General features: G+C 35.2%; 1 long non-coding RNA gene across 1 annotated transcript in view; it reads right to left on the bottom strand.

Moving 5' to 3' along the window:
• The window catches only part of LOC135322731 (uncharacterized), a 116423-nt gene that overhangs the window by 56425 nt on the left and 44897 nt on the right, over positions 1–15101 (bottom strand). Inside the window, exon 5 of the long non-coding RNA XR_010383505.1 lies at positions 14785–14950. This is a non-coding gene — a long non-coding RNA (uncharacterized LOC135322731). The remainder of the gene's footprint in view (positions 1–14784; positions 14951–15101) is intronic.

Raw genomic sequence — 15101 nt, 5'->3', positions numbered from 1 at the left:
CAGTGACCAAATTTAGATAAGTTTTCATAAATGCATTTATTGAAATGTGTTAAAATTAGGTTTTAGCACATTGGATACCACTGGCATATAAATTCTATTCTTAACTCCTGTTCTAAGTATGTCATAAACCTGAGTTTGATAAATACATTGTAATGCTAGTTCTATGATATTTATTTTGGTTTCACCTGCTATCTGCTTAATTTGGATGATTGGCACCATTACTAAAAATATATATCAACCCCCAAGGTTTGTTAACTGTATTTAGCCTGAGGGATTACAACCCTTCCTATTGTGGTTAAAGAACAATTCACCTTGGGTATCTTCTGTCATATCAATGAGTGATTCCTGAATGCGGGAAAAAAATGGCTGGCTCTGCACTGGTAGGCTTATCCCCGCTGGTGCCTGCTGTCAGCCTGTGCGTCCCAGATAGGATGTGCTGTAGTGACTAAAATGACAGTTGGCAGCAATACCTGCTGAGGCCTGTTTTGGAGAAACTAGGTTTAAATGTCTATCTTGCTCTTTTGTGCCCAAAAGAAAACAGCAGTATTATCTCTTCACGTTTAACCAAAGAGCAGTACTACAGCCTTCTGTCAGATAATGATTGAAATACCAGAAAGCCGGCCACAATTTACAACATCAAGTCAGCTGTGTCTACTATAAATACTAATCAATATGAGTAGTGAAGGGGAAATAGTATGAAGAGCTCTAATCTGAAGTTTTTCCAAAGAGATTTTTTTATTCCTCGTAGGATAGGAATCATTACCTTTTTTTTTTAATGCAACAATTGGTAGCAAAATATGATAAGAGCTAGCCTGGGAATTAAACATCATGGTTCAGATCATTAGTCTGGTACTTAGCAGCTGTGTAATAATGGGCAATTGACCTGAAGTGGTTTATTTGTTCGTAAAATGTGGCTAAGAGTGTCTACATCACAGAATTGTTAAAGGTGAAATAATGCGTATGAGGGTATCCACCATGAGGTTTCTCACATGGTAGGTTTAGTTGCCTTTTTTTTTTTCTGTATCTCTTATTAAACAGTTAACTTTGGTTTGAACTTTCCGGTTCTCAGTTTTCCAACTTAACATAAAAGAATGAATTGAACCATCTTTTGACCTATCTACTTTAGAATTCTTAGTCTTTAGTAAGGAAAAACTTCTGACAGAGTTGACTGTTAAGGAATTGCCTCATGAAGTAGTCAATGCCCCATCCTTGTCACTGTGTCAATAGAAGATGACATCTATAATAGGGTTCCATTTAGAGAAATGTTTGTAAACTGGTAGACAGCAGTTGTACCATATTGGGACTGCACAGTTATTTCTTTTTAAAATAAAGTAGGCAATACTTATGATTTCAAAATAAAAAATAATAAGGTTTTCTGGTTTCTCTTTTAAAATAGCAGCACTGAAACTGCTTGTTCTACTAGACTGAATGGCAACAATTCTGCTGGAGCAGGGTCATTTGCTCCTTTGGAGCAAACCTACCATAATGTTTCAGAGATTCCATCAGTTCTCATTGTGGCCTCAAATCTCATTTTTTTTTTTAAGACCTGCCCAGATCCCATAGGCATTTGAATTTGTTTTTCCCAGCCTAGAGGTTTAGGGAAAGACCTAAAAAAAACCTTCTGACTTTTAATTTCCATTCTTCGTTAAGTATTTTTAAAATACAGTTTGTGGCAATATCACCAAATGATTAACAATTTTAAAACATTAGCATTCTCAAAAAAAAAAAACAAAAACAAAAACTCCAAACCAAACCAAACAAACCAACAACAATGTGATCACGTTAAGATGATTTTATAAATTTTTTTTTCAGGGCATAGAGTGTCAGCTGAAAGAATAATGACACCTAATAGCTAAATAAGCCAATTGAAATTAGGAAAATTCTCTTCAAGTGTAGAACTTGAACTTGCAAACATAAATATTTGAAGTGAAAGGAAACATGCTCTATAGCTTTTGAACTTCCACATATCCACCGACGCACTTCTCTATGTTTCCTACCTGAAGTTTTAGAAACAACGGTGTGTGTGTCTTTCAAACTTCCACACGAATGAAACTTTCTATATCTAGGACTTCCAATCTCTAAGAATTCTTTCTTGAAACTCCATAACAAGTCAGATGGCTAATCCTTTATATGAAAAGGTCTTAAAACATTTATAGTGGGTTTTTTTTTTTGGTAAATTATACCTGGAATAGTTAATTTCTCTATTGAGATGAGAGATGCAAATAGTGTATTCCTATGGGTTAATTTTTCCAGATGAAAGAACTTTTAACTTTTGAGCAAATTTCTAATGGAAAGTTGTTTAATGACCTCCCCCAAAAATGTTTAAAAGAACAAGAATAACATCTAGTAAATACTAGTAAGCCCTGAAGATGAGTGAACATATGTAACAGAAAATTATCCAGCTACCTTCAAGTTATATCAATTTTCCCAAATTTATTAAAGACTATCTCATATTCACTATTTCATTCCACTAAGCTTCCATATTTATTCAGAGAATTGTTCAAGCACTATAGCTACTGAGAAAGTAGTCAGGTATTTAGAAATCACCAGGAAGCTTTGCTAATTCATCTCCATATTGTAACACTGTGGGATTTTCCTACTCAACTAATTGCACTGCATGTCTGATGATTCAATCAACAATTCCACTGATACAGCTGAACACTTTGAAGTTACAATTGCTGAGTTTTAAGCTGCACTACAGGTTGTGAAGTTAGACTTTCTGATTAGGTTGCCAGCTTTAATAACTGAGCTCTCAATGTAGCACAATTTATTAATCATGCATTAGTCATTATTGACAAAAGCTGAATGTTTAACTCTGGATTTTTTTTCATTTCCCAACCCCACTGCCTCATATTTTAAGTTCAATTAATATAAATTTTGGAGGAATTTTTAAGTGTCAAATTCATGATATGACATATTAGCATTAACTACTTAATAAAGTAGAATTATTTTGTTAACTATAATATAAATGACATTATTTTGCAAAATAAAATTATTTTATCTTTATTAAATAAACAGTTTATTTAAGTGAAATAATTAAAATTTTCTTACCCCCAAAATATATTTCTATAATTCTCAACATATATAATATATCTTGTCTATGGAAATTAAAAATAAATTCATATATATATATATACACATACTTTTATGTCTACATTTAGATATCTATACACATATATGTGTATTATGAATGCATATATATATATAATATTGATGTGTGATATATATTCAATTATGAAATTCAATAATATTAAAATTTTTTTCCAAAGAGGAATGAAATAATTCTGACTCATCCAATATTATACTCAATTTTCTTACTCATAAATTATTGTTCTGACAAAATTGCATAGTGTATAAAGATTCAGTTGTACATAATGGAAAAGTTCTAGAGATCTGCTGGACAACACTGTGCTCATAGTTAACAGTAGTATTGAACACCTATAAATCTGTTAAGTAGATCTCATATTATATGTTTTTTTCCACAATAAAATATATAACATTAAAGGTAAACAAGAAGAATAAACGCCACCTAATTATGGCTTTATTACAGTGGAGATAGTCACACTCACTCATTCAGGTAATACTTTTGGGAATTTACTATGTACCTGAGATATTCACACTGGCAATAGGCACAGACAAGGAATAACAATCACATGAACGTTTTATAAATGCCCTGATCATAAGTACACACAGTGCTTCAGCAACAGGGTGTATAATGCAGGTTGAGAATTGACTAGAAATCTTTGCAGGGGTAGGGGTGGGTAAAAACAAGGTATAAAGGACCTTCCAAATAAAGGAAACAGTGTGTGAGAAGGCAACAATGCCAAGAGTCAGAGCAAATATGGGAACATCATGCTGCAGGTAAATAACTGCTTTCCTATGTTCTTAAATTATACACTGACTCCTAGAGAATATAGTAAGTTCCAGTCCTCATTCTTAATATATAGTTTCTCACTAAAAACATGTTTTTATGACATAAGTCAATTACCTACGAAATATATTCAAAATACCTTAAAATAATAGAGTGCTTCATGATTTTCAAAAAGGCTAAATTTGATCTATTTCATGTCTCTTATAGAAATTAACTGAGATGTGAAAGGTAAGTATTATATCAATTTCAGAATTAGATACAGAAGTGAGTGATATGTCCAACCACACAAACCTAGAAAGTGACAGAGGTATGAATCTTTAAAAAGACTTTTTTAGTCTAGGGCATAAATGATGAGATAGAAATTAAAGGATTTGAATCTGGATGGTTCCAGATTGTAGTCTGAGGTCTTACAACTGACAAGGTGTGTAGACTTCAGCGACTTTATTTAAACATCTCTAAGTTTGTCTCCTTATCTGTGAAACGGTGTCAACTGTTTATTAAAGAAAAAAATATTTTTGATAGCTTGGCACATAGTAGAGACAAAATTAATAGAATTTCCATCCTTCCAAGTCATATGTCCATAGAAATTACATTAATAAAAACCTCAAGGTGGGTTGGAAGGGATAGACTGGGATTCAAAATTGTAGAATTGATAAACAAGATTATACTGTATAGCACAGGGAAATATATACAAGATCTTATGGTAGCTCACAGAGAAAAAAATGTGACAATGAATATATATATGTTCATGTATAACTGAAAAATTGTGCTCTACACTGGAATTTGACACAACATTGTAAAATGATTATAAATCAATAAAAACTGTTAAAAAAAAACAAACCCTCAAATTGCACCATACCAAAGACTTAAAGTATTAGACAATATAGATCCATTATACCAATATTAATCACAAAAGAAGATGCTTTGCTAACGAGGTTTTTCTTTTTATCTTGAAGCAATCAGGAACATATCACAAAATACAACCCTCTGAAAATCAAAACAACAGTTTAATTTTGAAGTGACCAATAATGTCACTCAAAGACAACAGAGCAATCTTTCATGTTAATAACAGATTAAGAGAACAGTAATAAGGAAGGTCACCAAATCTTTGGGCTAGGTTAATTTTAAGTCATGGACTTTAATCTCCTTAATAGAACAAACTACTTACACTTTTAAAAAAAATTTTAACAACATATACACTTGCATAATACCCAGGGTAATCAGTATATATGCAAATTCAACTACTAATATATTCATTTCAATCAGTAAAGTATGCAAAACCTAACAGTTGAAGAATTCAGCTTAGGTAGTAAACAGTATGCAGCTGGTTCTATAAAAATAAAATATGACTACAACATAAAGGGAATTTACAAAATGTTTAAATCTCAAAACTGCTGTCCAAATTTTCATCAACTGTATTATTTGATAAATATGTTAATCAGTACCTAATCAGTACCAAATCTGAGCAATTAACAGTTTGTTGGGTTTTACTACTTTCAGTTTTAGTGACATAGCCTTTACAAACATTGTATATTTGTAAAATCAAAGACCAGAAAAAGAAAAAAGGAAAAGAAAAAGAAGAATAAAACATTCTAAAATGTTGAATGTCAGGATATATTTCTGTTTTACATGTATAATCTTTTTACCAAACCTAATAACATATGCCTAGGAATAACTGTCATCAAACAACTATTGGCTTTTCATAACTCCCCTTCTCTGGGTAAAATCATGCAAATTTTGACTGTTAACATCTGGCATGTAAAATAAATCACTTTAATATTTTCAGAGTTCACAAGATTTAAAACTAGATTATTTATTTAACCCAAGTTTATAGAAAGTATAAATACAGAGATTGTATTAGTAAAATATAGTCATAAAACCTTAACTGGCACCATGTTGTCATGGGGGAAAAATCCTTTAACGTGGTATATTTAGATAAGAAATCTATTTACTACTTCTTCTGGTTTAAATACTTTGGTTAAAAGATTTCACTGTTCTTTTTATTCATTTGTAAATATAGATGTCTCATTTTGACTTTTAAAAACTACCTAATACTTTATATTAATTCATGAAACATCTGCACATCAATCTATTTGGATTTTTGTCCTTTCTTTCTTATCTTAGTCATCTAGGCAGTTATAGAACATCGTCTATCTCTGGGAAAACTTGACTATGATGGATAAATACTGTGGACTGTCCATCACATCCCAATGCCAGTCTCCTAAGGGGAAGAAAAGTAGGAAGGTAAAAACTGTATTTCACACTTTCTTTGCAATTAAGGTGTGACTACTTAGGAGGATGAGCTATTTAGGTTTTGCCAACCAGATGCACCCTCATGAAACCTGGATTCATTACTAGTTATGCACTGAGAGGCACGGGGAGTAGAAAATCCATTTTGCTGTTATGGATTATGGCAGAGGTAATCTCGTTTAGAAGCCAGGAGCTGGGTAGCAGCTTCTTGATTTTTGAAGAGGCACAAGATTTGAAAACAGTGTTTATGTTGACAGATTAAAATTCTGCCTGATCTTGGCAAAAGCAGCAACTCCTTCAATGGCCAAGTCCTGTGGATGATTTGGGGATTTATTCTTTAAGCATCAGACTACTGTCTGTTGATTCAACCTTCCAGATAGCCCTAGGAGTGTGCTTCAACTATGAAATCCCTTTTATTTAAACTAGCCAGAGTCAATATGGCTATCTTAAATAGAAAACACTGACAAAGATAGTAATTAGTAGATGGAAGTAGTGTGGTACACGAATCTTGCTAACCAAAGTGTAGTCCTGTCCTAGTAGTACTGATATCAGCAGGGAGTTTGTTAGAAGTTCTGGATCTCAAGCCCCACACCAGAACTTCTGATTCAGAACCTGCATTTTAACAGGCTCCCCAGAGGATCTGTATGCCCATTAAAGTTGCAACCTAAAGAATACGTGAATAAATAAACAAACAAAACAAAAAAAGGGAGTATTTTGGCTTGGTGTAGGTAAGCAGCAAGTGGGGGGCAAGGGCTCAGATACTGATGCCTGGAAAACATCAGATGCACAACATGAGGTGGGTGGCAAAGCAGTCAAATTGTTTCCTGCTGTAAGTTGGAAGGCAGACCGTGTGCTTAGGCTATTAGGGCTGAAAAGAAGGAGCAATTAATATTGGCATGTATAGTCTGCTTCCTGCAGCTTTCATAAACATCACAAAGAAATACTTTAAAAAAAAAAAAACAAAAAACTGGAGGTATTTTGTCTTAAGCAGAGACAGAAAAGCACACAGCTACAAAAAACCTGAGGATGCAACCGAAGTTGCCCAACAGTTATGTGATTTGGAGCATTTTAAGGCTTACAAGCCAATTGTAGCTAAACTCCTAAAACTGAGCAGACCCATCCCCGCTTATTGTTGATTGGGTAAAGAGGTTATGGAAATACACCGTGACCTCCTAGGCCTTCCGTGTGGAAGAAAGAACAGGCCCTAGCAGTAAATGTTCGGAGAAGTAAAGAATGCAAAACAAAGATAGGACAGCCAGGCAGGAGAGTAGCCATAACTTACACAATAAATCAGTCACTAGGACTCCCAGTTCTGGTTCAAAGGTAAAGGTAAGTCTGGTGCACTTCCCTAAACTGTTCTGCAGACACTAAAACGCCCACTACGTGGGCGTTTGACTGCAGGCTGATCACCAGGTTAGCCCTCGGACCGGTTGGAGCCAGAAAATGGATGCTATCGATTCCTGAAATACCACCCTGTTCCCTTACCACCAAGCAATCAGAAAGATGCCCAAGAGCTGATACCGAACCCGTGACCCCTTCTCTCACACTGCCATTAAAAACCCTTTCCCGAAAGCCGTTGCGGAGTTCGGGTTTTTGAGCACCAGCTGCCTGATCTCCTTTCTGGGTTTGCAGTAAATGCCATGCTTACCTTTACCACAACCTATGTCACTAGATTGGCTTTGCTGTGTGGCGGGGGGATTGGACCAAGTTCGGTTCAGCAAGACTCCAAAGTGCTGAAGCAGGAGTGTGCACCAGCGGAGGTGAGGACCGTAAGTGAGATCTTACTTTGCTTTTGCATTTGCACTTGCTCTTTGTTAAATGTTCCCTAGAAGACAATGAGACCAAACACTCAGACTAAATCAGATTAGGTGTGCTGTCTTCCCACCCAGGACTTCCGAGAGCTGTCATTTGAAGACAGAGGGTGTGAGCAGTGCACAGAGACAGCATTTAGAAGATAGGAGTATTTAACTTCTAGTCTTTGGTTGTGCTAATTTTCCCATGGAACTGATTCAAGATAGTAGAGAAGAACTTTTCTGTGTTTTGAAGTAATAAGGTGACTATATTGCCAAAGGAATTTGTATGGAGTTTGCACAGCTCACAAAGTAATCTCTCTACTGCCCAAAGCTGTATCTCCAGAAGCATGTACTTCCCAAAGTCTATCTCAGATGTGCAGGGAGGACATGGGTCAAGGAATAACTTCCAGGAAGGCAAAGCCAGAAACAAAAGACAAAATAGTCTTTCTTAGCCTAATCAGAGACCACTAGGCCAGCTTTAGTACCTCACTCTGTTGCCACGTTCCTTTTAGCAGGACTCATCACTGCCAAAACCACTGACGGCTGTGATTTTCCAATTCTTTGTTTCCAAACAAAGTTTTTTTTATTATAATTATCATTTTCCTTTTCTAATTTAATGTATTTAGTATATGAAGATAGATAACTTAACATTTAGTTTATTAGTTGCTCATTGCTGGATATACCACATCCCACATCACACCTGAAGGGGAGGATTACTTGATACACAGGTGTGCAGACTTTATTCTCAGGGAGGTTTGGAGAAATGGTTCCCTTGGTTCACTTAATATTGTAAGAAGTTTCTCTTTATCAGCATAGGGATACATGTGGATATATGAACAGCAAAGGTGTAGATTTTTTAGAGACTGCTTGTTGTCTGACCAATTACCATATGTGCCTTTGTTTTTTGTAACAGGACCTCAATTTATTGATGGGAACAGGGAGGGGGTGATTATGGCCCTGTATTTACATGGAGACATTCTTGAAGTCCTACGTTGGATCATCTTCCCTCATCAGCCGGAAGCTCCTCTCACGGCCACATCTACCACAAAGGCTGCTGCTTCCTGCCCCTTCTGCTGCTGCTTCTGCTTTCTGCTTCCAAATTGCTTTCCTGAATTAAATTGGGTCTAGTACTCTCTCCACTCATTTTCACCTTGATTAAAAAGTCCTCTCAATATATTTTAGTAAAAAGTATTTTCTTTACCCATCTTTATCTCCTTTTCTTCTCTTACACACTTATACAGTGTCCTAAACTGATTCTACTCTTTCAACAGTTGTAGTCATGCTTTTCCCAAATGACTCTACAAGAAACTCTCCCTCAGAATGAACACCAACAGTTTCCTAATTGTGATGGTCCTTGTCCCATATGACGTCTCTTTTGACTTGCAGGCATGGTTGGCTACATGGTCTTTGACACCATTTCTTCCATCATATATATACTTTTATTTCACTCTTCCACTTAGCTGAAAATGTAGCATTTTTTTTTCCCTTGTTTGGCTTTACTTCCCTTATCTTCTTCTAAATTGAAACACTCCCCAAAGTTACCAGTTCTTTTTTCTTCCCTATTAATGTTTCCTTATAAGGACCTGTATGTTTCAACAAATATTAATTTATTAGATGTACCTAGAAATATGTTAGATACAGACACAGCTATATATGTGACAATATTATTTTTAGGTTAAATAAGAGCACAGACAGAATATATAATCATAATATAGCAATACACTCCTGATTACTGTGTAGTAACTATACGGGATATGTTTAAAAGATGTAGCCAAGCTAGAGAAATGTGTGAGTTTGCCTGAGAGAGTCAGAGATGTCTTCAAGAGAAAGTTCAAGATACTGGAAAAAATTAAAGCAAAACATAATTTATTAAACTTGCTGGGCAAGAGATCTACCTTTGAAAACACCCTTGCTCCCAGTGCTGGAACAATTCCTATATACACTACAGGACATAGACATTGAGAATTCTGATTGGCTGTAAGAGAAGGACTAATACTGACTGACTGACTTTTGGATCAGAGGGAGATGCTTCAACATTCTCACCAGTTAGTTTATTCTGGACTGGTTGTTTATGATGTAACTTAAAACAGCAAAAAATTTCAAGGACTTATGTTTTTACAGAGTGAAGTTCCTCAGGATTGTATTGATGTTTTATTCCTTGATATTCACTTGACTGAATTAACTTTGAAATTTTATAAGCGAGAACAGAAGCATCCTCCACCCAGACTTCAAAGGCTAGAACATTTCAAATATCATTTCAAACCTTTTGGTTCAAAATTGCCATATGACCACAATTTCTCTTCCACTCCACACACACACACACACATACACACACACACACACACACACACACACACACACACACACACACACACTTCCCCAGAGTTCTGCTGAAAAGTGGAGGGAAAAAGATATTGGGCAAAAGCCTCCTGATCTCTCTTGGATAGCTCTCGGGGTAGGGGTTTCTCTACAGCTTTCTACCTACTTCTGCCTTAAACCTGAGGACTTCAGAGAGTGGGATTCCAAACTAACATCTAATTTTTCATGTTCTCTTTAAAAAATTATCCTCTGAGTTAGGGCAGTGATCTTTTTGTTTTATTTTATTTAGTTTTTTTTTCTCCTGCCTGTAAAGCATAAAAACTATTTCCGTATGTAGAGTCAGAATGTCCCTACTCATTGTGTAGCTGTAGGTACGATGTATCCTCAATCCTCCACTAACTTGCTCTTGATAACTGCAGGATCAGGTTGTTAAAACTCCATGACATTTTTTTTCCCATCACTAGAACTTAGCTCTTGCAAGTAAAACAATCTTGGAATTCTAGATGCTTATGTCTGTAATGAGATTAAGTTCTATATTTTAAAATTTAAAATAAGTGTAGTGTTTTAGTTCTACTTTGTGTTACTTTCTCATTGAAATAATAAATATTTATGAGTCACTGGATGGTAAGCTACAGTATTACTTGTGTGAATTATTCCACATAAAATATATCAATTAATATGTCAGAATATGGAATTCCACATGACACTCACATGTGTATATTTCACCTACACACTGAAGTGACCCAGAATAGAATATGTCTTTTGGTTTGTTATTTCCACATCTACACTTTCCATTCTGGAGGGGCATGGAGTAAATACAAAGAAACTAGGCAAACATATAAACCTGTATTGCTTTTAGCAAAAGGAAGAGAATGGCAGATTGATATTTAGCAGAGATGATATAATATAGGCACTTATTTTGGTCACAAAAAAGGGAACCCAAAAGAGTACATTAAGGTGTATGTAGGAGGAGGGCAGAGATCCCTCAGTTACCAGAAACACATAACCTAAAGATAAGGGATGTCTATTCAAAACTTACCAATTCAATTCTAATAACTTTCTACGGTTGCCTTGATTTTGTACTACCATTCTCACTATACCGCTTAAGAACTAATAATCCTTGTCTAGTCTACTGAAATAGTTTCCTAACAGATCACTGAACTTCCTTTTTCTCTTCTCCCCATCTTTCCAAAGCAAAAAAACAATCATATCAATCTTTTGATCCAACACCACTGATGGCTTCTATACATGTTTAAAATGAAGTCCAAACCCCTCAGCCTACAATGCAAGATTTTCCAAAATTAATCCTAAGAACGTTTTGTACTTACCATCCACTCCAGTGCATTGCACCTAGGTGGTCTTATTCGATCTTTTTCCATTTGCTATTGATACCTTATTTTTCCTTCCAATTCTGATTTTATTCCTGTATCTTTACATCAATGTTATTCTCCTTATGTCTCCAACTGGCTAATCTGTTTTTTCAAGACAATGTATGTTGTAATGTCTCCAACAAATCTACCTTCACTCCAATCTGTCCCCTACCATGTAATCTACATTTTTTGTTTTTACTACTAATAATGATTTTATTCATCTACTGTCTATGTAAAGTTCATATTTAAAGACAAAATGTTAAATGCCAGTGAGAAATTAATAAAATAAAAGTATCCATTTATTTTTCCAAAGACCTCTATTTTCATAGACCAGGTAGGTCGAAGGAAGATACAATCTATGAGTGTACGAGAGGGAGCTCCACAATCAGGAGATTCAGGTTTGAATGAACTTTCAGTGGCATTTTAGCACTATCCCAGCACCACAGAATTATTGTAAATTTTCTTCTCTCTCTTATCATCTATACCCAAGGAGGCTGCATCCTATTTAGTGGCTTTTCTATTTGCAGGTGCCTCACAAAGCTGTGTTTCCAAGCCAGACTGCTCCCATGAGCTGCAGGCATGTAGCCAGTTGTAACTAGCTACCTCCCCACCTGTATGTCTGGGCACTTACTTGTCTCCTAACCTGCATCTCCTAAATCACTGAGGTGGTAGTGATACAACCTGCTTTCACCCATCAACACCAGAAACTTGGGGGTCCATCTTAGAGAATCCCTCCTTACTATAACACAACCATCAAATATTGACCAAGTACTTTTGGCTCTATTTCCACACCATTAAAAAAAATTTTTTTAACCTTATCTATTATCACTTTTACTGGGAAATTCCAAGTCTTTATCTCTGAGTAAGAGATAAGCTCTTTCCTAGCCTCTATTATTACTCTCCCTCCACTCACCTCCCTGGAAATGTGTTTCTACACTGAAGACATGAATTTTTGAAAAGATAAATATTTATCATGTTACCTTCTATTTAAAAACACATCAATGGCCCATAAATGCCTATAAGGATAGTTTTCAATATATCCTTATAGGGATTCCCATGATCTAAGTCTTACCTGTATCTACAGCTGCATACCTTGCCAAATGCCTATCCTCTTTTTTATTCCCAACTGCGTAGAGTTCCCAGATCACTTCAGATTCTGTCAAGCTCTGTGACTTTTTTCTTGCCTCTAAAATTTTCCTGATATCCTAATTCCTAACCCAGGTCCCTTCAGTAGACATTCCCATGCTCTTTACTTGTACCTTGTCTATATCCTTCACATCCTTTTCCGTAACAACTTGTTGTAGTTATTTGCTAATGTACTCATCTTGCCCTTATGCTAACATGATGATAAGTGTACTCTCCCCCCAGCGTCTAATGGTAATAATGATTTTATCATTCAATACCATGTATTGAGTACCTACAATGTATCAGAAAATGTTGAACTGTGACTATATTAACTCATCACTCTGTTACACATAATTCATGAGACAAGAAGAGGCTAAATAAATTGTTTAAGTCCCTTCATTGAATGCACATCTGTGCCAAACTCTGCACTGAGGCATACTGGCTGCTGATCCTGTAACTGTCTCTCTTGCTAAGATCTAATTAAATGACTATTGACTAGATGATTGAAATATATAGACAGTCTTGATTTTGTGCAAGAGTTGATGGTTTTAATTTTACTCCAGGTACACTCAGGAAGCAGTGATGCATCAGAAGTTCTAGGTTATTGTGATGATTAAGTGAATTGATTCCTGTGAATTACTTAGAACACACTCATAGTAAGTATCTGGTCAGTAAATGTGTTCTGCTAGCACATCTACCACTTTTTGATGCTTACCTATATGCTGGCTACTTTAACACCCACTTTACATAGATTACCTATTTTTATTCTTATGGCAACTTTGAAAGGTTGACATTATTTTCTCTTCATCAGATTAGAACTTAAGTAATCATCAAATGTCACATACATAGTGTTAGAAGCAAGATTTTAACACAGATTTATCAGTCTCTCAAACCCATATTTCTTGCATTTCATATGATCCAGTAAAATTTTTGATTAAATGATATTCATATAAATAAATAAACATGTAAATATATACACACATATTGCTTCTTTAAAATTTCATGACATGGCTATTGCTGTATCATTCAACTTTGAGACAAATTCTGTCACTTTGTTTATTGATTCCTGTTTTATATACTTCAAGGCAAATGATTATCAAACATGTTAATATTTATCATGAAATAATTAATATAATCTTTCTCTTTAAAATAATTTTTTCTTCCTCATGTGTGAAAATAACTATTAAGCTACACTGAAAGCTTCCAAGTAGAAAACATAACTTGAAAAACAATCAATTTGAGAGTGAGGCCTGTTTGCATAATTTGATTTATTCTGTTAACTAGATTATCTTTGAAATATTATTTTAAAACTCTGAAGGGCTTATTAAACTGAACACACAGAGCTCCAGTTTCTATTTCCAGACTTAGATACCCCTCAACTGCTGTCATCATGCTGTTAATTGAATGTTTGTGTGAAGATGATAGCATTTTCAACAGCAAGAGCAAAAACATTGTTCTCAACTCTTTGATTTTGGTCTCTTCTTTTTTTAGATATTTCTAAAGCTGGTTATAGCTTTGTTTCTCAGTCTCTATTTACTTAATCTTGGCTTTTGACTTTCTATCTGACAACTTCACTTTGGTGTGTCACTGCTTGTCACTCTGCTTTAATATGTTTTTCTTCAATAACTTCAAACACGGTAGCAGCCTCTCTAGCATCATGAATAAGAGAATATTTTAAAATATTAAAAAAAATGAATAGGGCAAATTAACTCTGAAGAATGGAATCCTCTTGATGTATATTCGTCATTTCAAAATGCTGATCCCAGGCCAAAAAACAACTACAGTGTAACAGGGACAGGCAAATCTGAAAGCTGTGAAAAGACTTAGGGGAAAATAATAAAGGATTCTGCAAAGTTATCAGAGTAGATAGCAACAAAAATACTTCTCTCCACCTAGAAGACAATATGTCTTGATATAACCATATTGGAACTCTGGACTCTATTTACAGCATGCAACTTCCAGAGGAAGGCTTGGGCATAAGCTGAAGTTAAGTTCTATCAGTTTCATGACTGAACCCCTCAAAAAACTCAGGACAACAAGATTCAGGAGAACTTACCTGGTTGCATTACTTCATACATTTCACCACAGGTAGTTTCTAGGAAAATTGAGCATCTCTGTGTGACTCCATCTGGAGAGGACACTTGGAAGGCTTGACTCTGGTTTCTACTGGACTTCATCCCATGTACATTTTCCCTTTGCTGATTTTACTCTGTATTCTTTCCCTGCAATAAACCATAGCCATGATTAGAACAGCTTTTTTGAGTCTTAAGATTTCCACTGATTTATTAACCTTATGGGTGATCTTAGGGATTCCTAGGCCAGCAGGATTTTCATATTAATGAATTCATTTTCTAAGTCACTATTAAAATAACA

The sequence above is a fragment of the Camelus dromedarius genome, chromosome 13, assembly GCF_036321535.1.
Source record: "Camelus dromedarius isolate mCamDro1 chromosome 13, mCamDro1.pat, whole genome shotgun sequence".
NCBI classification, from domain to species: Eukaryota; Metazoa; Chordata; class Mammalia; order Artiodactyla; family Camelidae; genus Camelus; species Camelus dromedarius.
The sequence above is the reverse complement of the archived record's forward strand: the minus strand, read 5'-3'. Positions and strand labels throughout refer to the sequence as shown.